We start from the raw sequence: 27529 nt of genomic DNA on the forward strand, positions 1-27529 counted from the left end.
ACCACACCATGCAATGGCTGTGCCATCTCCGTCTTCTCTGAAAGCTGCGTTGTAGACGTGTGCTGTTTCGGAGCCGGGATGGGCGTCTTGCACAGATTCCGCGTGTTTTTTTGGCTGGGTTGTTCTTTCTGGCCTTCAGGTCTTTGTCCACGTTCTGTTTTATAGGGCAATGGTTCACCAGTGTACTCTCGAAAATTGGAGGTGGACAGGGTAAAATCCTTGTCCCATACGTAACACTTCAAAACTACGTTTTGGCGTTCTGTCCACCGACGTCGAGCTGGCGAAAACAACTTTTACGAGTGGCTTAATAGTCGAGAGATACAACTTATTAAAATAGAAAATGTACTCATTAAAGGCTAGAGTAAAAAAATAAAGCTTATTTTGGCCTGCCTGCAAAACCTCAGTGAATTTTTTTTTGTTGTTGTCCTTACTACGCACATTAGCTATTTAGTACGTTATGTCCAGTCTTGTACACGTTACTAAATAAAAGTAATCGATTACAATTACTATTACTCTTGGCTAAAAAGTAACCGATTAGATTACTTGATTACTCGAGGGCAAAAGTAATTGGACATTAGCTAAAGAAGTAATTGTTACTTTTCCGATTACTTTATTGTGTGAAGACACATCTTTAGCGCTCATAACAATGAACTCTCCCAACCTATATTTCCCATTTGCGCAAGTATTGAAGAAAAACTGGCTCCCTCTTCGTGGTCGTTGCACCTTCACAATGCGTACACAGGCATAAAATTTGTTTGAAGACGTTTAATGATTTGGGCGTTCGCCAGTGCGTGTGTGTGTGTGTGGGGGTGGGGGGGGGGAGGAGCGATGGGGGTTCTAGATATTGTTAAGCTTGAGCGAGGGTTGTCGCTCAAAGTTTGCGTCGCTCATTTTATTATTCACAGGTAGATGAGCTCGCATGTTATACAAAAGAGCAGCAGCTCCAGGATTTGAAACGGATCATGTGTAGTATCCATTAGCGGAAGAGATCGCCCCGACCACTTCTGAACTCGAAACATTGCTTGTCACAAAGACCACGTAGGGAAAATAGGGAAATATTTCAACGGCCTTTGTTACATTTTGCATCCGCTTTAGGCATTCTTCGGTTCTGGTTCTCGACGGGCTGCTAGTAAATACCCCAAGCAGGAGTTTTTTAATTTTTTTTTTATTTCTGGGTGTGTTTGTGCGTGAGGGGGCTAGTTTGAACGAAGGACTCACAAAGCTACATTCTGCTTCCTCAAACTTTGCCCTGAATGGCCTTTGTCACGCACTGTTGCTTCCCTGAGGCTACCCACTCCCAGTCCCCAGCTCGAAAAAAAAAAAAAAAAAAAACAGACATTCTACAGAAACTGTACATAGAAAGAGATTGAACTCGTTTCCTACAGCTCCGCAAAAATCTTTCGTTTCTCCGTTCGAAAAAAAAAGCAAATTTTATTTTTGTCATTTCATAAAAAAAAAAAAGGCGTGTGCCGGAGGGGGGGGGGGGGGGGGGTTCCGTGGACAAATCGTAACGGTTACAAGTAATTTTATTACTTCAAGAAGTAATCAGATTACTCTTGTGATTACTGCCTAATAAAAGTAATCAACTGATTACGAAAGTACTCCAAAAAGTAATCTATTACAAGTAGTTTGATTACTTGTAATGCGTACGGTACAAGTCTGGTTATGTCCGACAGCTATCAAGCCGCTCGTAAAATTTGGTATAGCCAGCTCGTCGTCAGCGGACAGAACGACGAAATGGAGTTTTGAGATGTTGCACGTGGGCCAACGGGTGTAGCCCTGTGCACCCCCTACTTCTAAGAGTGTCCCCCGTCCTCTCAAGAGGGTGGAGGGGTAGAGATCGCGGGATCTCTACCCGTCTACGTGCTGGAACAGAGGCTACAATCGTTATAAAGTCAGCTCCAACGCTTGAACATACCTCCTCCTACAATATTTGGTGCTATCATCGTGTGTGGATGCCGGCCCCTGCGTTCCTAACGCTGGCCATCGGGTATGCAGCAGACGCCGCCATCCTGTCCGCGCCTTTGGGGTAGAAAATAGCTTGTAAAAAGGTAGTAACGGTCAGAAAAATGTACTAATGATGCATTTACTAACGTTTTACTAGCTATCGCACCTTTGAAGTAGTAAATTGTTAGTGAAAGTTAGTAAGTTGTGTCGTGAGGCTGTTCTCCTGTTCCAGTGTTGTAGTCAGTTTCTCAATGTTGGTTAATATTTTTACTCAGGGTGTCGAACCGAAATTTTTATCGGTTCGGTTCCGGTTTGGGTTCACGGCTTTCGGTTCGGTTCCGGTTAAGTTCCGGGGAGCCAAAAATAACGGTTCAAACCGGTTCGAACCGGTTCGAACCGGTTCGAACCGCTAAATTGAGAACATATTTTCCGCGTTCTTTTGGCAATATACAGTATTTCCGTTGTGAAACGATTAACTATATAGTTTCTTCGATCGTCCGTGCAATTTACTTTTGTTCTTAGGTACCAGAAATATTAAATTCAGTTATTTAATTTTGACGCAAGAGTAGAAGAAAATCTACATCAACATACATAACGTCGTGTTCATACGACTCAATATCTATTCGTTTACGAGTAAAATATATTTTGCCCGAATCAAAATGTTTAAGTACAAGAGTAAAGAGTTGAGTTTGTTGGTACACACCTGTAAATAGATCAGCTTCTAATTTGGAACTATGCTGTATTTTCTTGTCCTTTCTTCGTGTTAAAGTAAAATTCTAAAGTTCAAGCTGATCTATTTACATGGTATAAAATGTTGTCACGAAGTGTGGTAGGTCATCTAAAATACCCGTGATTGGTACAACTTTGTTAATCAGTATTAAAAGTGGATTCGCGTCATTGAACTAAGGAATTAATTACATCACATAAAAATATAAAATGAGCATGCACCTCGTGGCCATATATCATGAAATAAGGTTTACGAAATACACTTCAAAATATACATATATATATATATATATATATACATATATATATATATATATATATATATATATATATATATATATATATATATATATATATATATATATATATATATATGATGACGACCCAACTGAGCTAAAACCAATGCAATTTTCGAAATGTAACAAAGTTTTAGGATAACTCCTTTCAGTCTATCTTTTATAGACACACCGAGCGGCAATCCAAATGCCTTTTGTTCTAACCAAACATTGTTTAGTCTCAGCACCGCACTCATGCGACTAATCATGGAGCAAGGAGTAATTGCAATTGTTCACTCTAATCTATACGCACCTTCGCACTCAGATCGAATCTGGCGCAAAATAGCGCTTGCCCAAGTGAATATTTTCTTATACAGAATAAGCTGGCATAGCCTGGCTGTTGAGGTTTGTCGTTGACAAGATGCCGGACAATTTAATTTGCAAATGAGCATCACCCTTGCTAATTGATGATTTTAACACGATAGCGTTAACGAGCTCCTGTCGCAGAAAAACCGATGCCGGTTGCGTGACTGGAAAATCCTGATGGGTCGATAGGTTCATGACGTCAGAGCAACATACCCTAGCGCAAGAATTTCAAACAACCCACAATGCTTACGTGAAACGTGATATCACGCGTGGAATGAGGGTGATTAAAACATGATATGTAATGCAAAATAAAGGTCACCGTATGTTTCAAATGATTTCAATTTTGAAAGTAATTCCTTTGCCTTAAAGAAAAAATTAAATATTTTAGGCAGGATTCGAACCCACAACCCTTTAGTTGCGAGTCAGACGCTTTTCACTAGACCACGCGAGGTACGCTTGCGCAGCAAATGAGAATGCGATGCAAACGAGGCCCGTTGACGCGATCGCGTTCCACTTTTAAAGGCGAACCTGAAGCGTCCTTCAAAACTCTTTTTTTTGTTTAGTAAAACGAAGTAGTATTTCACATTCTACTCGACAAGGCAGCTACTTAATTGGACACTTTCTGACGGTTTGCGTGCGTAATCATCATAGTTCCACCGCGCGCCCCTGTTTACTTTCTTTTCGTGCAGCCCACAGACACATAAAACTAATGTTCACCACATAAAAAAGGCAATAACAGACTTCTATATGTTTGAGAAGTTATATGTGTGAGGAACACATAGTTGTTTAAATTAGCTTCAAAATCAGAAATGTATGTAAGGCCGTCCCATATCACTTACAACGTGCCTGTCAAGGATAAAAACGCCGGAAAAGATTGGCAGAACCGCTTTCAAATAATTTGGGGGCATTGTAATTAAATATATTTTATATTGATAAAAAAATTTTACTTTATAAAGTTCACATAACCGCCTGAGACCGACGCGGAAGGACGATACTCGAAACTACGCGAGCTGTGGAGTCTACGTAAAAGTGTTTTTCTCTTTGCTGATTGGCAGTGTGAAACATCGGGTTCCAGGGTATGCTAAAAAGGACTTTATGCTCACATGATGAATAGGAAGTCAAATACACGAAATGTTCAAAAAGAGAGAGATAATTAATGTTATGTTTTCCAAATAATCCCTTCCAGAACGCCTTACTGCAAAAAGAGATGCGTAAAGATGCACGCAATGATATTCATGATTTTACATAAATAGCGCGAAGGACAGACAAAGATTCTTTAAATCTTAGTATATTACATTTCATGAGCTTGCATGAGCTCGAAACTTCTGAAATACTGCCTCGGGAGGCAAATGTTATATTCGGTTTTACCTGCACTTGTTTTGGGCCCTCACTTTACAGCACTATGCTAGAATAGTCATGCGTTCTAACATTTCTCTAGGCTGCCATATCTCATCGCGAGACTGCTATAAATACTTCACAAATTTACAATTAGGACATCTATGGCTAGTGTTGCGAACATCATATTTCACCAGAAAGCTGAACTATTTAGCATGGTATGCACGTGACGTTATCACACCGTAGGCTGGTGGTCATTCCGATTCCTTCTTGCTGAGAAAGTCGAATTCGACGGTGCAAAAGGCACGCTGCAGGAGGCACAAGCTCAGTGAAAGCAAAGTGTTTGAAAGGCTAATATTATTATTCTTAGTGCATCGTCGTGAGGAACGGCGCCAGCGTCTGGCACGACAAAAACGTGCTTTTTGGCAAGAGCGCTTTTTTAATCAAAGTAGTTTCCAGGGTCACGCTGTTTGGTCTGCGCCAAAGATGCAGGGAAGAGGAACCTTTACAACACAGTATGTTTCTAAAACTACCCCCCTCCCCCCCCCCCCCCGGCCCCACACACAGACGCACTTCTTTATACAGAGGTGCTGTTAAGGGCTAGTCATGCGTTACCGCCATCTATAAATGGCAACGGCAACCAGACAGCCGGCTTGCCAGTTGTTTGGTTGCCACCGTCGCTCATAAATGGCGGCAACCCCTCCAGCCTTTCCAGTCTGGCTTGCCGACTTGAGGCCGGCCATTACTTCATTGCCACCATAGTACAGCTTTTCTGGTCTTCCTTCTTCACCAGAGTGAAAAGGCTGAAAGTATTCCTGAGGAATTGCCTCCTTCATTTGTGTCTGTTAATTCGACAATTTTATTTGACACTTGTTAACCGCAACCTTTCATTGCTTTTATTTTGCACCCCGTGGAGTTTAAAGGGGTCATGAAACGATATCGGGTTTGAATGTGCATGACTTTTCCGAGGCATACTGGTCCTCTGGTCCAAGAGTACTCGCAAAGGGCGCCACTTATTCAGAAGCTTCTTTGTCGCGGTTAAATTGCGAGGATTGAACGAGACTATTTCTTTTAGTCTTGCCTTTTTCTTAAAGATTGATGTCGTAATTGTGGGATCAAAACCACCCGCCTGTCGACAGTCGAGCGCGACTCATGAATTGGGCAGGAGAACTGTGTGAGCACCGTACATCGGCTCGTAACAATCAATGCCTCGGCGGACACTTGGGTGGCTCGTGTCCAACCACTGTGGTGATGAGAATAGTCGAACTCTAACAATGCCTGGAGCTCCAGCACGCGTTTTCTTCCTTTAAAACTCCAGCGCGGGGGTATAATTAACGTCGGCGGCATAACATAGGCACCAGGCCGCGTGGCCGCTTCTGGCTCCGAGTTGAGGGGATGAACAATGTTCATAATTCTCTAATTCTTTCGGCGACTACCATTGCCTAGAAAAAAAGAGCAAAGCCAAATTCAATCAGTTATTAATGTTATGGACTGATCCTGAGTAGTATTTAGTAATGTATAGAAATATGTTTTAGCTCATTTAAACAAAATACAGAGGGGTCGAAACTTGGGCAATAACTTGAGAACGACGCTCGTGTGAGACTTACAGCGACTGCCAACATTCGGCTGTTCCTCTCACGTCGCTAAAATATCTTCTGTTTTTAGGTATTCCTTCCGTACACACGTGTAGTTCTATGTAACGTCATATTAATAGGTCGCATTTAGTCATTTCAAAACTTCTATTCTCAGGGACATCTTTCGGATACACTTCAGCAACAACGAAAAAAATGTTTCAATGCATCAATAACGTAAAATTGGTCTTGCAACATTTTTTTTTGTACTTTCAATAAATAGTGTTAAGAAATAATTCGTGACGTTGATAGGTTGCGGAAACATCCATTATTTTTCCCCTAATAACAGATGCAGAAAAAATAAAGGACAGAGACAGCCGTCGATATCTCCTCAACTCGCAATTCGAACAAGCGGCTACGTGATCTGACCCTAATTATATACCGCCAGTGTTCATCACAGTCATGCCCTAGGCTGCAAGGGTTTGCAAAGGAAAAGCTTGGGCTGAGCTTCAGATATTGTTAGTGTTGGGCTATTGATTATCATATCTAATTAACATGAGCCGTTACCTGAATGTTTGGCCATGCTGATTGTCATTAACCCGAGCACTCGACTAGGGGTTATGAAAATCGCTTACGTCACGGTGTCACGTGACTCTCGGTGCGAAATCGTGATGTCATGTTACGTCATGCTGTCGACAAGGTTAATACATCCAGTGACTTCCTCAAATTAAATCGATTTAACGCAGTGAGTTACGTGACGTCACGAGGCCACGTGACATTACTTGACAACATGTATTGACACCATGACGTCACTTGACAATTTGACACATGGTTAATCATAGTGCCAACAAAGGTGCCATGAGAACCCACAATTTATCATACGCTGCAATTATGTACATGACGATTCGATCAACAGATAGAAATACAGCCGCGAATTGTTTATTCCCATATGTTCATTTTGTGATACTAGCAAAGAAGAAAAAAAATATTACCTTGAGCCGTTTTGAACCGGTTACCGTTATATCTTTTTTTCGGTTCGGTTCCGGTTCAGTTCCAAGATGGCGGCGAAGATTTCGGTTCGGTTCAGTTCCGGTTCAGCTAAAAATAACGGTTCTGTTCCGGTTTTCGGTTCGGTTCGGTTCCGGTTCGACACCCTGATTTCTACCGATTGCTCCTGACACGCCCTTTTGTATTTTCAATTACTATTTTGCTTCTTAACTTATTAGCGTATATTTTTTTATTGCCAGCACTGCCTTCATAGGTTGGCTGAGGGCCATGTCGAGCTGATATATCAGCTTTTTATTTCGACCCCCTTTTTTTTTAATGGAGAAAATAAACTGATTTGATTAACGATCAGAAAAGGTAGTAACTGGTACAGTTACTAGCTTACCACTAATGTTTTTTAAAGAGTGCTCTAGTAAGAGTCGCCTGGCATCTGGGATTTTCCAAAGCCTTTCATCCTGCCCAGAGAGGATTTCGACCCTGCATCGGAACGCAAAAAAAGCCTCGCCCTCAGTTTGGCAGATAGTAATCCAGAACATCAATTCCGACAGAGCAATTATGAAAACAAACGTTAATGACGTCAAGAAAGCTTTTCACGCAGTCCCACTCGCGTGAATCATCATCGAAGCTCCAAGGCCCGGCATTGGCAGAAGGTGCCTGAACTTTCATAATATCTTTGGAAGGAAGAACGCCCTCAGTACGCTGCGCCTCGCACGGCTGCAAACCGAAAGTGAACCGTGTTGGCGTCCCAGAATACTATAACTGACACTCTTTAATCTCATAATAGTAGCCATGCACCACGAACTTGCCAAGATCTCCATCTTAGGCTTCACTGTGTACGCCGTTGACCTTTCAATATGGAAAAATAAAAAAAGACAGTATTGCAAGGCAGCAAGACACTCCAAGCAGGCCTAGACATAATCGAAGCCCACCTAAGGGGAGTAAAGATGCAAGAGTCTCCGGATAAAACCAACTTCACCATAATTACACCTAAAAGACAACGTCTCGCCAAGATTGCGTAACAACTGAACCTCTATCTAGCAGGCAAAATTATTCAATTTCTCCGTCATAGAAAATTACGGGGATCACAATTTAACAAACGGGAATGGTAGGCAGCTGTCTTCAAGATATACACGAACATTCCAGGAGCGGAGCAACAGAAGTAATCAGCAGAACAATGGTCAACGCCCTAGCCGTATCGCGCATCTGCCATGAGGCTTGGCATTACCGCATCACAATGGCTCGATGGCAGAACATCGAAGTCGTAAACAACCAAGCTAGAAGAATAATCATGGGCCCACCCAAGTTGTGCATCCTGGGCAAACTGAGGGAATACGCCCAGCTTGACACGTCAGATGAAAAGGTCGTGACTCCCACGGTCATGCAAGGGGATGGACTTCAGCAAACGTGGCAAGGATGAGGGATCGTGAAACTATTATAAACATCTACAGAACACCTTCCCAAATTACCGGATCAACTTCCATCTTGAGAAGATCACGCAGATTTTACTGAAAATGAACATCAAAGACATATCAAGCATGGAGAGAAATTGGACACGAGTGCTGCGTCTGTGCTCGGCTGGGACTGGTGTCCAATCAACGGGTCGAAAAACTCTCGACGTCAGGCTTAGATCCAATTGCTGAGTTGGCGCCAGCAGTGATAAGGTTTGGAAGGTAAGGGTTTGGGAGACAGGATTTCTTATTTACACCCGTTTTCACCTAAAGAAAAAGATCTTGTTTTCCGAATTGTTCATACTTGGCGCGAAGTCGTTCTTACGAGATTTGGTTGTCGGAGGAAAAAAGCGATGCCTTTGACGTTTGCAACGTGAACGTCTTGATAAGATAACGTACATCTAATCTGAAATTCACCTACATATATCTTAATTATACGCATAAAGGGGAAAATTAGCATTGTTTTTAGCGGAGCTGGACTTGCTTTACTACGGCTCTTGAGCTGAAAACGAGTATAGATGGTATTAAATAAGTACAGCTTCAGGCAACAAAGAAACTAAAGTGAAAGAAAAAAAAATCATTGCCATGATTTAATTTGGTTTCAAAGCGATTAGCTTTCTTGGGATCTTCAGTTTACTTTGAGGTATGTCTCTGGCCGTTTTTTCCCCGCTAAATTTAGCGAAGAAAAACCCTCATATGACTTGGTGTCACGTGACCTATAGACACATTGTGTTTTCCCGCTAGCTCTAGCGGAACATTTGAGCGTCGCGTGACCTCGCCCAATTCAGTTGCCCCGCTAAATTTTCCGGGGAAAATGACGTCACATGACGTCACATGACGTCACATGACCTATACCCAGATTGAGTCTCCCCTCTAGATGTAGTGGAAAAATGGACGTCGCATGACTTCAACACCAATTCAGTTTCCCCGCTAAATTTAGCGGGAAAATAACGTCACATGATGTTGCTTGGCCTATACACAATATCAGCTTCCCCGCTAGATTTATCGTAAAAAATTGACATCCGATTATTTCAACACCAATTTAGCTTTTCGCTAAATTTAGCGAGAAAAATGACGCCATGACGGTGTCACGTGATCTCCATACCAATTTATTTACCCGCTAAATTTCACAGGAAAAATGACGTCAGTTGGATTGATGTAACATGACCTACGCACAAATTGAATTCGCCTTCTAAATTTCCCAGGGAAATTGACACGTGGCAGGCAACGCGTTTTTCATTTCTGTCTGTAGGACGTTTTCAGATAATATCCAACACCCATGTCCGGTGACCATCTTTAATTTTGATGAAAAAAAATATTCTTCAGGCTCCATGCCTAGAAGAATAAAACCAATCCTTGCTCTAGCAAAAAAAAATATCTTTGCGAAACAAATTTGTGAGCACCTTTCAGTCACGCCTGCGCGTTTTGCGTATCGCGCGACGTTGGCATTTTGGGAGGCTTCCCCCAAACAATTTGTCTGGCTACAGGTCTAGACATATTTACTGACAAATTAGGCACCGGAAGCATTGACAAGAAGTATTTATCACTGAGTATTAGGGTTGTTATTTTAAGAAACAAAATCGCAAACACGGCACATTGCGCAATAACTCTGAATTAAATAATTATTTTCTCTGTATAATTAAAAGCTATGGTCTTCAAAGTTTGCCAATGTGTTGCTCTGTATCGCAATTGAAGTTTATTATTCTTACTATTTATTTATTTATTTGAATCACTATCGGTCCTACACAGGACCAAGATAGGTTCTGTAAAAAGAGCGTAAAAGTGACACGGGGTGGTCAGGAAGAGACTAGTGGAAAGCACGTTGGTGGACGGTAGTTTTGAAGAGAAAATTCCTAATACATTTTTGTACAGCCGACCCAAAAATGGCCATGGGCCGGAGCGACAGAGAGGTGCCAACCTGTAACATGCTTTGCCGTGCCTGGCACCGCAAAGCATGTTACAAGTTGGCACCTCAAACAGGCACCGCGAAGAACGTTACGTTTACAAATTTATGTTTTTCTTTTAGGGGCGAAGCTCCTTAGGGTCTAGCCTTGTCCGTCCGGTGTCCGTGCTCACATCGATCTTGCTGGACTTCGTGCTCGTGCTCGTGAGCTCACGTGCTCACGAGCACGTAAGCACGTGCTCACATGCTTGTGTAGGGCAAAAAAAAAAAAAAGAGATGAAAAAAACATGTTTGCGCAGTCGACAGGATTCGAACCTGTGCGGGGAGACCCCAATGGACTTCTGGTCCATCGCCTTAACCACTCGGCTAGGACTGCGGGATGAGTAGGGGCACGGCCACTCGATTAGGACTCCGCGGTAGGGGGCTCTGAGACGTGGTAGTAACTCAAGAGCTGGGGATGTCATGGATGAAACTTTGCATGTAGCCGCTCAACGTCTACACAGGACCGGGCGCTGCGGTCAAATGCGTATATAATCGCGTTAAACTTTGCATGAATTGGCTCAACGTTTATAGACGAGAGGGCGCTGCGGTCAAATGCTGAAATGCGACATGACATGACATGAAAACGTGTTTTCCCCAATGCTGTTTTTTTTTTCCCCCGGAATTGGCGCTTGCGGTTTTGTGGCTGCCTCTCCGTTTTCGTTCCATCAAATATTCCAATGTCGTTTTTTTTTTGTTTTTTTTGGCGGGCGGGAGGGGTGTTTACGCCGAGGTCTTATCCTTCGGGCTAGGCTCCAAATAATCGTCGTTTGTGGCGCAAACTGTGTCGAGTCTATCCTGATGCTCTGAAGGAGCCAGGTGTTGAGAATTAGAATAATCCCTTGACGTCATGGGCCACGTGATGTAACCAAGGTGTGTCAATATTTCGTCAAATGTAACTAGTCTCGAAAAAGGTCTGGCTCAGGCCGAAACGTCGACGAACAAATAATATATTTCAAAAACTCCAACAACCGTTTCAAGTGCATTTTCTGCCGTATATAGTTTTCGTCATCCTGCGCTACGTTTTTTTTTTCTCTCTCACTTTCTGTATATATGTATACATATTTTTTTATAGTAACAAGAAAGTGTATAGCTTTTGATCCATTAGCGAAATCCTGCTAACCCAAATATCAAGTGGCTTGTTTTTTTTACTTTTTTTTCGTCAATGATGTATTATTTATAATTTAAAGTTACCACTGCTTGAGTTTGATTTTGCAGGCAGTGTTTGCCTGTTTACTGTGTTGTGTAAAGTTCATCTAAAATCTACTTGAAGTACAAAGTAAATGAGAGGTTGTATACTTCAAGTAAAGTAGTAAGCATACCGAGTGCAACGTAACGTGAAATACTATAAATAAATGTATTTTCAAAGTACAAGTACTTTTATAGCACAATCTTTTATGATGCCCTTTCATCGCCTATACAGTGTTTTCTTAACTGGTATGCATTGGTCGAGGAATATTCGGAGGTGCATCAGTATTTTCGAAATGGCTGCAAATATTGGACAACGCCAAATCGCCACACAGCAGTTGTTTTACACTCCCTGACAAACTATTTAACAGAATTATCTTATAAGGCACTTATTTGTATCGGTCTTATAGCCTCCATTACTTCACTCAGAGAAATGACCAGATTTCCTCCCGAAAACGATAGCGCGTTTTCACACGACGGTACGCCATTTTGTTTTTTCCAATTCGGGGAATGTACTGTGAAGTCCACAAAGTACCAGAAAAAATAATTTAGTTAAGTACAAGTACATGCTCAGAGAATGTACTTCAAGTAAAGCACAAGTTTTCTAAACCTACATAAAGTAGTTGTCACTGACCACACAAAAAAAACTGAGGGTGAGGAGGAAACAAGAGCTCGCGGCGACGTCGAAGGGCCGAGCTCTGACGATACAACGTAGAAGACAAGGCTCACTCATGACGTCGAGGTGGCATTAAGGCTATCTGTTATACTCCGACGTCGAGCGTAACAAGATTGGTCGCAGATATCCCGTCCCTGATTACCGGCCAATCAAAGGCCCATATTTTGCGTAACCCTATGTTCGCCGCGTTTAAATTTCGAAGTATAACATAGTATTTAGATATGTATACGTTCGAGCAACAAATATTTAGAAACCGGAAGTAAAAAGTAGCCTTGATAGTATATAATTTATTTGGTGAGCTTTTTTTACCGTTCACAAGTTGACCGAACAAACGCACTTTGCAATCGTGTATTTTCGTGTTTTTTTTTTTGTTACTTTTAATTTACTTCTCGAGGGGTTTTAACAATGATCACAGTTGACAGTTTTCGTCATCACGGCGGAAATGAAGAAAGTTACAATTGCCCACGTGATTCTTACGCTATGTGTCGAAGGTATAAAATCACCAATTCGCTCAAATGCGAAGCAGTTTGCGCAGAAACTTCATTCCATAAAGAACGTCAATAGAAGCGATGAAGCTCCTGCTGATTGCCATCGTTATTTCTATTCACACAACAGGTACGTAGTACATCTTGTATCATTTTGCAGATGCTTCGGTTGTACTGGGCCTTAATTTTGAACTGGAATGGGTGCCAAATAATGGGTAAAACCCTGCAATTCTATTGTGAGCCATTACTGTAACATTTGATGTTAAATCAAAGTAGCTATCTGGACGAGTAGACTCTTGGAACTTGATTTGTTTATTTTCCGTCTTCCTCTTGTTTTCTTTTTTATATTTAATTTATCACCCTAATACTAAAACGTATGGACATTTCTAGTTCAGAAAGATATTTTTTGTCATTTATTTATTCCGTGGGTTTATTTGAAATCAAATACCTGTGATGGTGTGGGTATGATGATTTCCGTGGCTATTTTCATCCCCGCTGTTTCGGTTTAGCTGGGTATTATCTTGAATGTAGAATGGCTGTCGAATGAAAGGCAGAACTTTGTAATTTTTTGTCAAACGTTACCCTTGTAATATTTGGTTTTGAATCAAAGCAGCGATGAGGATTAGTTGGTTCTTGTGACTTGTTTTGTTTACAATCCACGTTTTGCTTCTCTTTTTGTCTTTTCTATGTACTTCACCAGCATGATATTAATGCGTGTGGTCATTTCTAGTTCAGGACATAATACACTGTGGCTTAATTAGCATATGTTATAATTAAACCATTTATGTCGTCAAGCATTCTAACTGAATGTGGTACCATTACAGTGCCATACATATATCTCTGTCATGACAAATGTCGTTTTTTACTTAGTTTCTGCCCTTTTATGTTTACCGACACACACAATATCATTTAGAACATTATAGTTTATGGAAAATCACCCTGCCACTAAACGAACAAGCTAACTTTGAATAAATGTTGTTTAATTCATTTCTATTGCCATAAAGACGACTAGAGTTTGTGAAAGCATTAGAACTGGAGTGAGGATCTACGCCAGAATTGCAAAGAAAAATGGCACCTCTATACTCTCCTCGGCGCAAAAGCGTCGTAAGATTCAGATGTAAAAAAACGCATGGTACAGCGCCAAACATTTTAATATTCCTTATTGCGAATTTTTTTATATCCTTGTATTACCGATGTTTCATAATTTCGGATAAAAACCATATAAATCAATATAACTCAAGGTGCTTGCTCAAATTACTTTACAATCTTGATGATTGCACACAGTTATCCTATACTATACACATACTATACGCAACAGTCAAATAAATGTCGGCTGAAGTGTGCCAGATTTATAAGCTTCAGATATGAATTTGCGGCAAAAGAGAGGCAAGGTATGGCAAACGAGCATGTCCAGTAATCAAATTGACTTGTACATATTGAATTGAAAGGAAAATTATGAATGATGCCTTACGATCCTTTTATATGGTGATCTAGAGATATGATTGGCACAAAACATAAAATTCAAATAAAGCTCCCATTTAAATGTGCATCAAGACATTGAGTGGAGCGCACTTTTTTTTGAGGTGGTGCCTCTTTCGAGAATTTTATCCTGCCACAGACTATATGCAAAATGAAAAGTTTTTAAAAACGCAAGCAAGTAATTTTATGTTTGCACCATTTCCCGAGCCCCCGCCCTTTAACTATACGCGTAGCATGTTTCTTCTATAAGGGACAATGAATTTTTGATCCCAAGTTTACCAAATATAACCAGATATTTACTTTATCTTTATGACTTTTTGCCTTCTTCTAATTATAATTCCGCATAATTGTTGGTTTTCATTTTCTTCATTCGAGTTAGAATATTGAATTGTGTGCCTCTCCTCCAGAATCCAACACTTCTTTTTCCATCAACTCTGCGAAGACTTAGTCATCTACACTCTATATACTGGGAACATTCGCTTCTTCACTACAATTCCTAAAATATTAAACGTGGGGTCGCGGTGATTTTATTAAGCTTGTTAAAGTCCAGGGGCCCTAGACTCGTCAAACTCAAACTCAAGGCCGAAGTTCATGGATGATTGGGCTGTCATGACGATGACTCGGCGCTTTTGTCGCCGGCGTCCAATCGGAGCACTCTGCAAACTTTCGGCTCCAACTTTGTGTTTGGCGAGTAAGTTTATCTCAAGGGAGGAAACCCAAACAACAATTGTGCCTTTGATTGTTATCCAACAAAATGGGACAAGGACGTTTTCTGAAACTCAATTAACGACACAAAAATATCTGGATATTTAAAACATCAGCAAGTTAAAAATAAACAACTTCACCGTGCTTTTCCAAAAGAAGAAAAAAGCTCCAGTTTGCATATTTGAAGCTTGGGATGAAGACCTGCCAGACGCAGAATTCATAATCGTCCCCAACGAATGCAAAAACATGTTATAAAAATTATACTGCCAAAAAGTTACTCTACTCTGTCTCATCCTGGATGGACTTAAGCCCAATGCTACAGGCCGCCAGGTCCAATCACGAGCCTGTTAAAAACCACGTGGTATATTTGCTCCGTCGTACGTATCAGTGCTCCAAAACGCGTCATGCGGAGGGCTATGCGTCGGATGCATCGGAGAGCTATGCGCAGAGACATTGAGGGAGAAGAGCAGACGAGAGCGAGTTAAGATGTAAAAACGCCGACGTCTGACTGGAATGATTAGGGGGTAGACGTAATGCTAGCTCCCTTGTGCATATTTATTTTTCGACATGTTGGAACGCGAACTCAGAACGCAAGACGCTGGCGTTCGGCAATCCAACGCGTTCAGAGTACGAGTACAGATGAAGGCAGCTAGCTTTGCGTCTACCCACTAATCATTCCAGTCAGAGCTCGGCGCTCTCACGTCCCCGCACGCTCTCGTCCTTTCCTCTCCCTCAGCTTCTCGGCGCAGAATCAGACAGCTCAAGAAATGCCGAATGTGGCATATTATGTTATAAGTAACACAAACCTGAGAATGCAGAAATCAAAAGACCACACCCACACACAACAGACATGCACGCACGCACGCACGCGCAGAAACACACACGCACCCATGCAAGCAAAGTCTCAGACTGGACTCGTGTTTGGCTTGATGTCTAACCTTCATTAGCTTTTTCGTAGCCTGACTTTGTCTTCCAGTATGTTCACGCTTTTTGCTTCGTGGTTTGTTCTTCAGCATATAATTCGCCGAATGCCGGAATCTCAATGGTTGCGGTCCGATAATTGGATGCTGTAAGAACTCGCCACACCCTGCGTTTCTGAACATGTCAGTTCCTATTAGGTTAAGAACGACGGGGCTTATCACGGTTCGTTTCAGTAATGTGTTGTTTTATGTCTAGGTATATATAATTAAGGCTAGTTAATCTCATATATTGTTGATGTTACAGGGCTCTTGACAACAGCAGAAGCGAAATGTGGACCCCGGTACAATGGTGGTTATGGAGGTAGCGGAGGAGCAAACGTTAAACCAGTGTGGACTTTTGATCCCCGAACCAATCAGTGTGAACAGGTTATGACGAGAGGGCGCTGCCATTCTTCACAGAACTGCTTTTCATCTCTGGACGAGTGTGAATTAGAATGCGGTAAGCGTCATCGTCGTTACTTAAATATGGGCATACTTTAGTTATATACGTACAAGCAACTGAACTGTGTCAGACATGCTCATGAGCATCTTAACTAAACTCAATTTTTCAAAACTGATACAAAATTTTGATACGTCGTAAATAGAAATATTATTCTAAAAATCAAACCCACGCTCTATAGTTCTTGCCCCGCTCCAAAAACCCGCAGACCCATGGGGCTATGAAACCGTGTGGGTCTCACAGAAATTGTGTGGTTGTTCGGGTCCCTATGGGTCCCCGCAGAGTTTGTTTGGGTGTGTGGGTCCCCAGAGTTTGTGTGGGTGTATAGGTCTCCATGGGTCCAAACACAGTCTGTGTGGGTCTACGGGCGCTGTGTGGGTCCCGCAGAGATCCTATAGGAGCTGCGGAGGGCCAAAGTCCTGTTGAGCCGTGTGGGTAACCCGTAGGGTTTCATAACCCCATGCTATGTGAGCAATCTGTGTGGGAACTTGTGGGGGAATGCATGCTTGACACAATATTTAACTGCAGACCATTGCCAAGAACCGGCTGGTTCTATCTTTATTTACTGCTTGTCTCTTCATTTCTCTTGCTTTCACCGGTCATTTATTTTTTCTCCCAGTATGTTGTTCACTTTTGCTGTCGTCGACATTACAGCGATGACATCCGCATGATGTTTTTGGCCACGGAGCTTCATCACTAGGAATTCTGAAAAATATGCAATGATGAAATATTTAAAGGAGCACAGCTTGTAGACGTAAGGCTTAAACAAATGTTCATTTAAATCACATGCCACATCACTTTAATGAACAGTTTCATTTGGAATAGCCTTTAATAATGACGCACTTGAAAATTGCAATTGCAACATGCCCTATAAAATCAATAATTAAAAGGTTAACAAATCTTGGTTAATTAGTCAACATACTGTGAGAGTGATTCCCTTATCTATGTCCGCCGAGCCCCACAAATACATAGTGAAAAAGGCATCCACGTAACTCTCGCCCCCCTCTTTGAAAAAGTATGTTCAAATTAAAATGGCACACCCTGTATAATGTCAAACCTGATTATATCGAACTATCCCTTGTATCAAACTCCTTGTGAACAGACTAGTAGCTGGAACAAAAATGCATAGTAAACAATCTGGTTACATGGCAGCGTCTCCCGATAGATCAAACTGCGAAGAGCGCCGTTTAGCTCTGCAAGCTGGCTTTCCCCCAATGTGCGCGACTGATTGAGGGAAAGGCAGCTTGCAGAGGAAGCCGGCTTTCTATTTTTTTCGGGCAACCGCGTCGACCGCCGGGAAGTGGGGGAGAGGATGAGCCGGTGAGACCTTGAAAAACGAAGAAGCGGCCACTGAATAGCCATGTGGAGCGTCCCTCATAACGTACAGACGCTCCTTCGAGAGTAAACAACTTTTTTAAATATGTCGTGTTTGTTTGTTGTCAGATTCATTCAAACTTTCATGTAGAATTACCCGCTAGATCGAAATGGTAGACGGTTTTTTGCGAGTTCGATATAAGCGGGTTTTGCTGTATAACAATTAACAATCATCGCCATTTGAAAGCTTTTTACGGCTAGTTCCTGGTTGCGACAAGTAGTGGGCTCATGAAAGATACCGTCACCACGTCACCATTTTCCACAACCAGAAAAAAGGTCCTTGGCCCTTTCCCTAGAAAAAAGTGTTTAATGTAATTTTTTTTTACACCTATGCCTGACTGCGCGGGCCGCTAGCAAACGCCAGGTGGGCTGCATGTTTCAGACCCGACATATGGTGCCCCTCTCCTATTAACGTTTGAGCAAGCCAAGATCAAACCATTAAAATATAAGTACAATGCTGATGCTGAATTCAGTTCAGAGAAAGTGATTAAGGGTGTTCAAATATCCTACCAGTCATTGAGAGTACTAATATACATCACATATTATAACCCTGCTTTTGTTTGCCACTGCATGACAAGTACTTAGAGCTGCCGTAAAATATCAGGCAAGCGCCCACTTAAACTTCAGAGATGATCACAAAAAATAGGGGATGGGCGCTTGTCCGGTCATCAATTTTACATATAAATGTACTGTGCGCATTCTCTCAGATCTTACAAATTTGGGGATGGGCGCTTAATGTGGAATGGGCGGGTGCGCGGTATTCTACGGTACTGTAATTTTTCACAATACGTACTGGGAGTTCACATTGTTCCATGGGCACATCGAAGTGACCAGATAAATGGCATATTGCACTATGATTCATTACAAGGGCATGCCTGAAAGAGGTGTCTTCAGCATTTAAAAAAATCAGGACATAAAGAAGAAAAATAAAATTGTTTTTCCAAAAAAAAACTTTCGCAGAGCTTTTTTTTTTTTTTTTTTTTGGTGAAGACATCAGATATCATTTAGGGCCACTGTGGCATGTATTGCAACTGCAGATGACTGGAATAAAAAGGACATGCCCTATGCATTGCTCACTTCATATAGCCAAGATAAAGGCCAGTGTCACAAAGAAAAAAGTGGTGTTTGCTTGTAAAGTATAAAAAATATAGCTTTTGTGTTTTACTGAGGTTACCTAATCTTCCCATAATTTTACTGAAAGCTTTCACCATTATGTAACACCTGTGTGGTGAATTCAGTCAGTTTTATGCGGTCCTTCCAAAGACCACCGAAACATTGTGAACTCCCAGTATAATACCAATTAGCTGCGAAGATAATGACTCTATTGTGAAGATTTTTCAAATAACTGCTTAGGTAACGATTACGTGAGATAATTTGCCCTCGCCTCTTAGAACACCTTCTTGGGACACCTTCTCGGGGGTCAGAGCCGGCCTGCTGCCCTTGTCCGACGCCACTTCGGTCACAGTCCTCTGCACAAGGAGACCTGACCCCCACAGAGCAATGACCAGGTTCTTCACAGCAACGCTTGGCCTTATGTCCTGGTTAACTATGTTGTCACCCCAGGGTTTCCATGTCACCTTGACATCAATGTCGTCGAAATGCATCTATAAAAAAAATTAAAAGAGGAGTCAAAACCGATGTATTTAGTGGTGAGATCTTCTTTTCATGGAATGCTGTTTCGAGCATATTGATTAAAGTAATATTTATTTAGTTTAACCCCTTTTTTAATCGAATCATTTTTAAACGTCCTGGGAAGCGCCCACAAACAGTCCTACGCTGCTCGAGCTATTGAGCTATTGAGCTCTTTGTTACGTCTCCTGATTATGCCGCTGTCGAACTGCAAGGGGCACTGGTTGGCAAGCCCTCTTGTAGCGTTGGCTGCTGGCGAAGATTACTTGGTCAGCCCAGAAAACCCCAACAGCGCGCTCACTAGCTGACTTGTGATTTCGCTCTTCCCTTTCCAGCCCTCTTTGCCTACTAGCCCAGCTCCTTAGATGGTGTTCCATGATTCCCCTCCCCTCCCCACCCCCTGAACTTTTCGGCCGGTGTGACGGATAGAAAACATGACGAAATGTGCCCACTGATTTTGGTTGCCGGTGCAACGCGCGCTACTTTTTCACCAGTGCGCGGGGTTATTATGCAACCCCAAGCGTCGCTGGGACTATAAAACTAACTGCTTAAAAAAAGAGGCCACTTTATGCTCCAAGATTGCTGAAATTTCATTTCCATGGACCTGGTTAAAATAGGAAGAATAGACCCTTTTCAAAACCTAAGCAAGCGACATTGATGGCCGCCATTTCTTGGACACGAAAGCTGCGATTGGATCGAAGTCCACGTGGAACACTTTCGTTGCACTCACGTCTATCCACGCTAACCACTGACGCGGCGCTTGTTTGCAATGCGTACTCGGGATCTGCGTTAAAAAATGGCTACCTTGGACATGCACACGCTTCTGAAAAGGGTTTATTGTTTGGGCCAAAGGTAATTAATGGGGAATGTGACGCTTTAAGTCTTTCTGCCCTGTGCACTCAGAATGTTGAACAGAATGTTAAATATGCAGGTCTAAACCTTGTGCGAAGAAATGTCGCCTTAGATATGTTTTTCAAGACATTATAAGCTTGGTTCTTACACCACTCTTGGTGAAGTGATGCAACACCAAAACACAATAATTTGTGACGATGGTGCTGAGAAATCTCATTTGAGCAACATTTATCAAGATGTACATGGTCAATGACAAATTGCCGAGGCCTTTTTACCAAATCAACTTACCATATCACAATCTAGGTAGTTTAGGAGCTGAAATGAATGCACCTCAGCGGGTGCTTTAGCAGCTGCTTCAGCGGATGCAGGTCCGACCGTACCAGCTGCTCCATCCAAGGTTACAGGTAATGCAGCTGCACCACCTAAGGCTGCACCTGCGTGGCACACGCTCCGCATCACAGGAGCTGGTGCTGTTGCCACTTGTTCCGTGAAATATATAAAAAATATATGATATGCGTCAAAAGAGTGTGCAGCACTGTTTTTGGATTTACGGCTGCAATTCACTGGGCACCATGTGTGTTGCCGTTACAACCCGCGAACCAAGAAGGAAATCCTGCCATACGTTTCAGCCCATTCTAAATTTGTGAAACGAAACATCGCCACGTCATGCTTCCAAGCTTCACTGCACAGGTCTTGTCACCATGCCATGCTTAACACTATGAAGCTCAGGTCAAGCGACTTTTAGTAGCAGGATTTCCTTTGTCCGTTTTGCTTGGTGTCTCTCAGACACTCTTGAAAAAAGTCAAGAGTGGTTCTCAAGAACCAAAAGTAAAACCTAAGCAAAGGCCTCAGGTTATCCCATATATACATAAGGTTTCACATAATTTAAAAAAAGTGGCTAACCGGTTCAATGTGCCAATGTTTTTTTCGGCGCCTCGCAAATTAGCACAGCTTTGCCCGCGCGTAAACCAGGCAAACAGTAACGAGAGGTCATGTACGGTTAAACATGACAACAAGTTCGTGGATTGCGTGGTGGGTGTCATCTACAAAATCCAATTGTCATTCGGCCGGGTTTATATAGGACAATCGGGACGCTGCGTCAATGAGAAAATACGTGAACAAGCCCTTTCCTTGCGGTTCATGACAGGAGGATACTTATACGTACACTGCAGAGACTGTTTGTGTCACCCCGTCTTCAAAGATACCATAATCACTGGCAGGGGGCGTACAAAAGCGCAAAGAGAGGTGCTCGAGGCGCATGCTATCGAAAAAGCTGGCTTGGGGCACTGCGTCAGCCAGTTTCGGGTTTATTTTCACAAAGAAGAGATCGATTTTATAGATTCATGGTGAGCGACAAGCCATTGGTTGTTTCGGCGTCAGTTGGCTTTCTGGTGTTTTCTTGTTTTGAGCCGTTTTTAATAAATCTTAAGTTAATAGTCAGCGCTGGTCCTGTGCTCTACTGTCGTTGTCCTCGTCTTTTTCCGTGCTGTTCCCAATTTCTAAAGTCATGAACCAACTCGCCTGCATTGCCGCCTTCATTCACAATAATTGTCCCGATTATCCTGACCTGTATAGATGTAAATATCCTTCATCGTAAATAAATGTACCATTACAATTTTTATATACAAACAAAATTTGGAATAGGGAGAACCTTGTTTGTTCTCCCAAATAAACGCAGAAAACTGGAAGCTACTATTTAGTTATTAGGAGCCAAGTGCTGTAGCATGGTCGCACTTACTATGTCAAAAGAATTGTATCATTTGTATGCATCTTGTTCATTACTAAATAATGTGACGAGATGTTTTTTTTTTCCATTTCTTGTATTCCTATGTAGCCTTTCAAATTCTTGGATAGGGGTACGAGAAGGGTGGATAGAAAAAATGCGCGTGCGCATTGTCGTGTCTTCTCATTGTTAATACGCACTTGCAAGTGGGATCCCGACTTAACCTCAAACCGCGCGTCCAGGTGAGAGGGACCTACTCTCCAGTCAGAAGTTCGCTGCTGGTCGTACAATGTTGCCAAGTATCTCTTGCGAAAGAGGGGGACATATCTTAAGGAATATACTAGAGAAAAAAAAAGTTGAAGCCGTTAACAACTCCCTGTAACGCCGAATTAGAGCGCAGCTCTTGAGGAGTGAGGAGGAGTAGGGAAGGGTACTAAAGGGGGGGGGGGGGGGTCACGTGTCGTTCCTCCCGAAGTTGATGTTTCCCCGGTGTTCGCCATTTTTTTCACCCCAGTGTTATGCTGAGGCTTGAAGTTCGGGTCGCACATGGCACTTGCGTGTCTCCCTGCACACTGCGCACACTTCAGCCACTTTGCACTTCTGCAATCTTTTGCTCGATGGTTTTTCTTGGTGCAACAATAACATCGGTTTTCAGCCTTCACAACAAGCTTGCGTTCGTCGTTAGTCATTGAGGATGTGCAGTTCGCAGTCAGATGAGCACCTGCTTTGCAGAACACAGAGTTCTTTTCATCCAGGCCTGCTGCCGTTGTTAGTACAGATGCAGAGGGAGGATAACGACTCTGCTGATCTTTCCTTGCACGAAAGCTTCTTTGATCCTCGGTTCGTGGCACGGAATGTCCTAACCCATATAAACTTCTTTCTTGTCTTTCTATCTCGATTTTCAGGAAGTCCAGAAAATCTCTCAGCTCGTTGTGCTTTGTCGCTGTTCGTGAGGCGGACCTCCGGTTGTACTCCAGGCTGAGATCGGCCGGCACGAACTTTCGAAGAACGGTAAGGAGCAGAGCTTCAAGACTTAGAACTCCCGTCCCCGCTTCATCATATAACGCTCTAAGTGCATTGACGTTCCTGGAGTCATGGACTGGTTTGATCTCTAGCAGTCGCGACCATAGGTCGGCATTTTAAGCTGTCCCCCCTCAAACTCACGACCACAATTTTTTCCTCAATCAGGACTCACGCCCACTCAGGATTACGATTTATTCAAAAAAGGGTCATCATCAGGACTCACCCTCACGGTTCAACACAAAACCAAAACTCACTAGCCGTCATCATCACGGTCGTCACGCGCACAGGTCATCACGGTCATCACGCTCAAAGGTCATCGCGAGTCATCAGACTCACAGGTCATCACTCACAGGTGCTCACAGTCGTCACACTCACAGGTCATCACGGTCCTCCCACTCACAGGTCCTCACACTCGCAGCTCTTCACGGTCCTCACACTCACAGGTCCTCACAGTCGTCACACTCACAGGTCATCACGGTCCTCGCACTCACAGGTCCTCACACTCGCAGCTCTTCATGGTCCTCACACTCACAGGTCCTCACGGTCCTCACACTCACACAGGCCCTCACGGTCCTCACACTCACAGGTCATCACGGTCCTCGCACTCACAGGTCCTCACACTCACAAGTCCTCATGGTCCTCACACTCACAGGTCCTCACGGTCTTCACGGTCCTCACACTCACAGGTCATCACGGTCCTCGCACCCACAGGTCCTCACACTCACAGCTCCTCATGGTCCTCACACTCACAGATCCTCACGGTTCTCACACTCACACATGTCTTCACGCTCATCTTACTCACAGGTCCTCAGGCTCACTGATCATCACGCATGCAGGTTGCTTTCTTTGTTTTTCTTTTGTTCCTCGCAAGCCGTTGGTTTGTTTTCGCCGTGGTTGTGAGGCGGGGAAACTACCCCAAAACAGTGAACTACTGAACCGCTTATCCGATTTGAAAGAAATGTACTATGTATATGTTTATGTTCCGCACATTTCTACCAAATTTCGTTCACCTGGATTAATTATGAAAGAAACTGAATACAAGCTGACGAAATTGAGTGTTTTGAACTCTCGCCTGCTGACAAGGGCAGCGGTAAAACACAAACGCGCCTTCTGACAGGTTACACAGACAGCAGAGAGCTTTGGTAGATCGTTCCGATACCTCCGATAGCCCCGATAACGATACTCTGCATGCGCAAGGGAGGCGGTGGCGGAGTATCGGGATATCGTTATGGGAGTCATGGGAACGATCTACTAAAACTCTCTTGTGTCGCAGTGATTAGAGCATCGCATCGCTGTCCATATCTCTCTCATTTCTACACCAATGAACGATTAATGCATATATCACCCCCGTTTCTTTTTTTTTGTGCCACCCACACGCATTTCTACGGAAGTTTATGCAGCATATATATATACAATAAACATATGCATCGACCAAATTCTTTTTTCTCTTTTTTTTTCTTTGGGGGGGGGGGGGGGGGGGAGGGGCGGTAATATTAGGTAGGGTGACGTACCTCTGGCTTAAAATATCACCATAATCCCTGTTGGCAGTGGCGTCCGTCAGTCGTATGCTATTCTATCAGCAGAGACCGTTGGAGGCCGAGTTTTCCCTCTCACTCGAGTTGTTCCTGCTTTCGTTGATCGACCGTGCTTGCCGGAGTAGGCTGAGATTTAAGGAATCATCAGCCGGCATTGTTTTTCAGTCATCTCGGCCTTTATAAAATACTGTCAGCATTTATTATCTTGATACGTGCAGCCGCCCTTGGATTGGTTTCATTTGGATTGGTTTGGCATGGCTTTGCTTAATTTGGTTTGGAGTAGATTGGGGGGTTTGCGGTCGTCCCCGTGTATCTCTTTTATGGTGCCTGGAACGCGTCTCCGACTGTTCTGTTTACCGCCTCCAAAAAAGTGGTTCCTTGATTTCCGCCTGATGACGTCATAGAATTGTCATGTTGTCGCCGATCGCGATCCTGGCGGCGCCTGAACAATTGTGGTGCAAATGGCAGACGCCTGTTCTGCTTTAGGTCGCTCTCCACTGTGACCGTCCACGGAAGTTAAAACAGCCGGAAGTTGGGACGCCTGGGACGTTTACGGACGCCGTGACGACAGCGACACTCGCGTTCGCTCGTGCTTTTGGCCAGCATTTCTACGGCCAACCGCCAGGATCGCGACAGGCAACAGCATGACACTGAGGCTTCTGTGACGTCATTTGTTGCCACTTTGGGACCACTTTTGATGTATGGGCGGGATAGGACGCTAAACACACCAGTCGAAGACGCGCTCCAGGCACCATAATCTCTTTGTCGCGCTCTCGATCACGTAGTGTGCGCCACTTTTCATGTGGCAAGCCGCGTCATTCTTGGCACGCAGTTCATCGAACAAGGTTTCATAGACAGATCGTTTCATCGACAGTGCGATGCTCGACAGAGTTTGCTACATTTCGTCGACACGTGTTTGTTTTTTTTCTTTTTACTCGGACGTCTAGACGACATCTTTCTTTTTCTCTCTTTCATCGACGCCGCGTCGGCTTCTTGTCGTCTCGCGTTCTTCGCGTGTTCGCAGCGCACTGCGGTGTGGACAGGGCGCAGGTGGGGCAAGCGCAAATGCTCCTCACTTTTTGTACGCAGTGCGCTGTGCGCTTACGTTGCTGGAGTGGTGCGTGCGGCGTGGCGGCCTTTTGGATACGTTTCGCCGTACGGGCGCGTGCCCGGCCTGTCTAGCGAATATTTTTTTACATAAGGAGCGTGCCCTATGAAGCTGAGGCTCGGCGCTCGCAACCAGAACAATAAGTCGGCTTTCGCGAAAGCTCCGATAAATCCCCCAGGAACTGAAGAAGCTTAAGAGGTGCCGGCGCCAGCAGGCGCCGCGCCTACACCAAACACAGCGTCACAAGCGGTGTAGAGCAGGAAATCTGGCTCAAGATCAAAGTTAGTTACGTCACTGACACCAGCAAAAAGCACGACTGGCGAGATGCCAGCTGCTATACAAGATTGTCCTCAAAACATGGCAGGTTGGACTCCATGACGTATAAAAAGAAAAGAAAAGAAGCCCGGAGGAATCAACACAACAAACTGTCAAGAAGGCAAAACCCACGCGGCACTGGCAATACCAGTACAAGATCCGACAAAGGAAATCTCAAACGTCGATCAAGCCACTACTTTCAAGACTCGAAATGCACTCAGTGCATCACATAGAAAAGGTCAATACAATTTCGATCCGCACGGACTTGAGAGGCTTGGCTGAATTTCTTGTGGGGTCACTGAGGTACGCATCCAAGGTCACGACGAGATACCCGTAAAGGTCTTCAAGATTTATGGGACTACACTCTGCAAGGGTGTAATCATCCATACAAGAAAGATGTTTTGGATATGTTCTTTACAGCTAAAACACACAAAGTGGAATGTCCCGTCCGTGTAGTCGTAGCTGAAAAAGGTTCTTGGCAAGGAGCTATGTCGAGGTTCCTATTTAGTCAGTTATCAAACCTCCGCCTGGAAGATCCGTTCTTGATTTCAAACTCAAAACAAGTTATACACAATCTAAAAAATGACAACATAATAGTACAATATGGTTTTTCCCTTGACGTGGAAGATTTATTTTATTCAATACCTCATGACCAACTGTTCGTAGCTGTAAAAGAGTGTATCGAAGAAAATGGTACAGTGCCCTTCCAAAACAAATCTTTCGTACATCTTGAGTCATTCTTGGAGTTACTGACATTCTACCTAGCATCCACAGTCGTCTCATTCAACGGGAATACTTACCTGCAAAAGAAAGGAATTTGCATTGGAACAAGTGTAGCGCCAGTGTTATGCGACATCTTCTTATCCAAATGCGATCGGGCCATCGCCCAGCGGATACCAGACACCCAGGTGTCAAGAATATACAGATATGTGGACGATTATCTCGTGCTACTAAAAAACAGACCTGATGTAAATAACGAGCAACAAATCAACAACATACGTTCAATCTTCACTGAAAACGACAAGGACTCACCTTTACACACGAGCTACCGACAGGCAATAGCCTTCAATTTCTTGATCTACAGATGATATTCCAACAAACCACACTTGCTGGATATACATGCCACGCTCAAGAAAACATATACTCCAATATGAGTCCTCCCATTCGAAACTCATTAAAATGGCTATAATCAAAAACTCTCTTAGCGCCGCCCTAAAAAAGTCATGTGACCACACGGCAAGACAGAGCTTCGAGACACAGATAAACTGGCTCAAGACCTCTGGTTATCCAAGTACCACCTTGTACGATGTAGTAGAAAGAATGATCAACATCCACAGACAGAGAGAAAAAGCCAAGAACAAAGGACAACGCCCGGCTGTAATACCCTACATTCACCGCGTATC

This window comes from Ixodes scapularis, unplaced genomic scaffold (assembly GCF_016920785.2).
Source record: "Ixodes scapularis isolate PalLabHiFi unplaced genomic scaffold, ASM1692078v2 PGA_scaffold5__190_contigs__length_132052651, whole genome shotgun sequence".
Lineage (NCBI taxonomy): Eukaryota > Metazoa > Arthropoda > Arachnida > Ixodida > Ixodidae > Ixodes > Ixodes scapularis.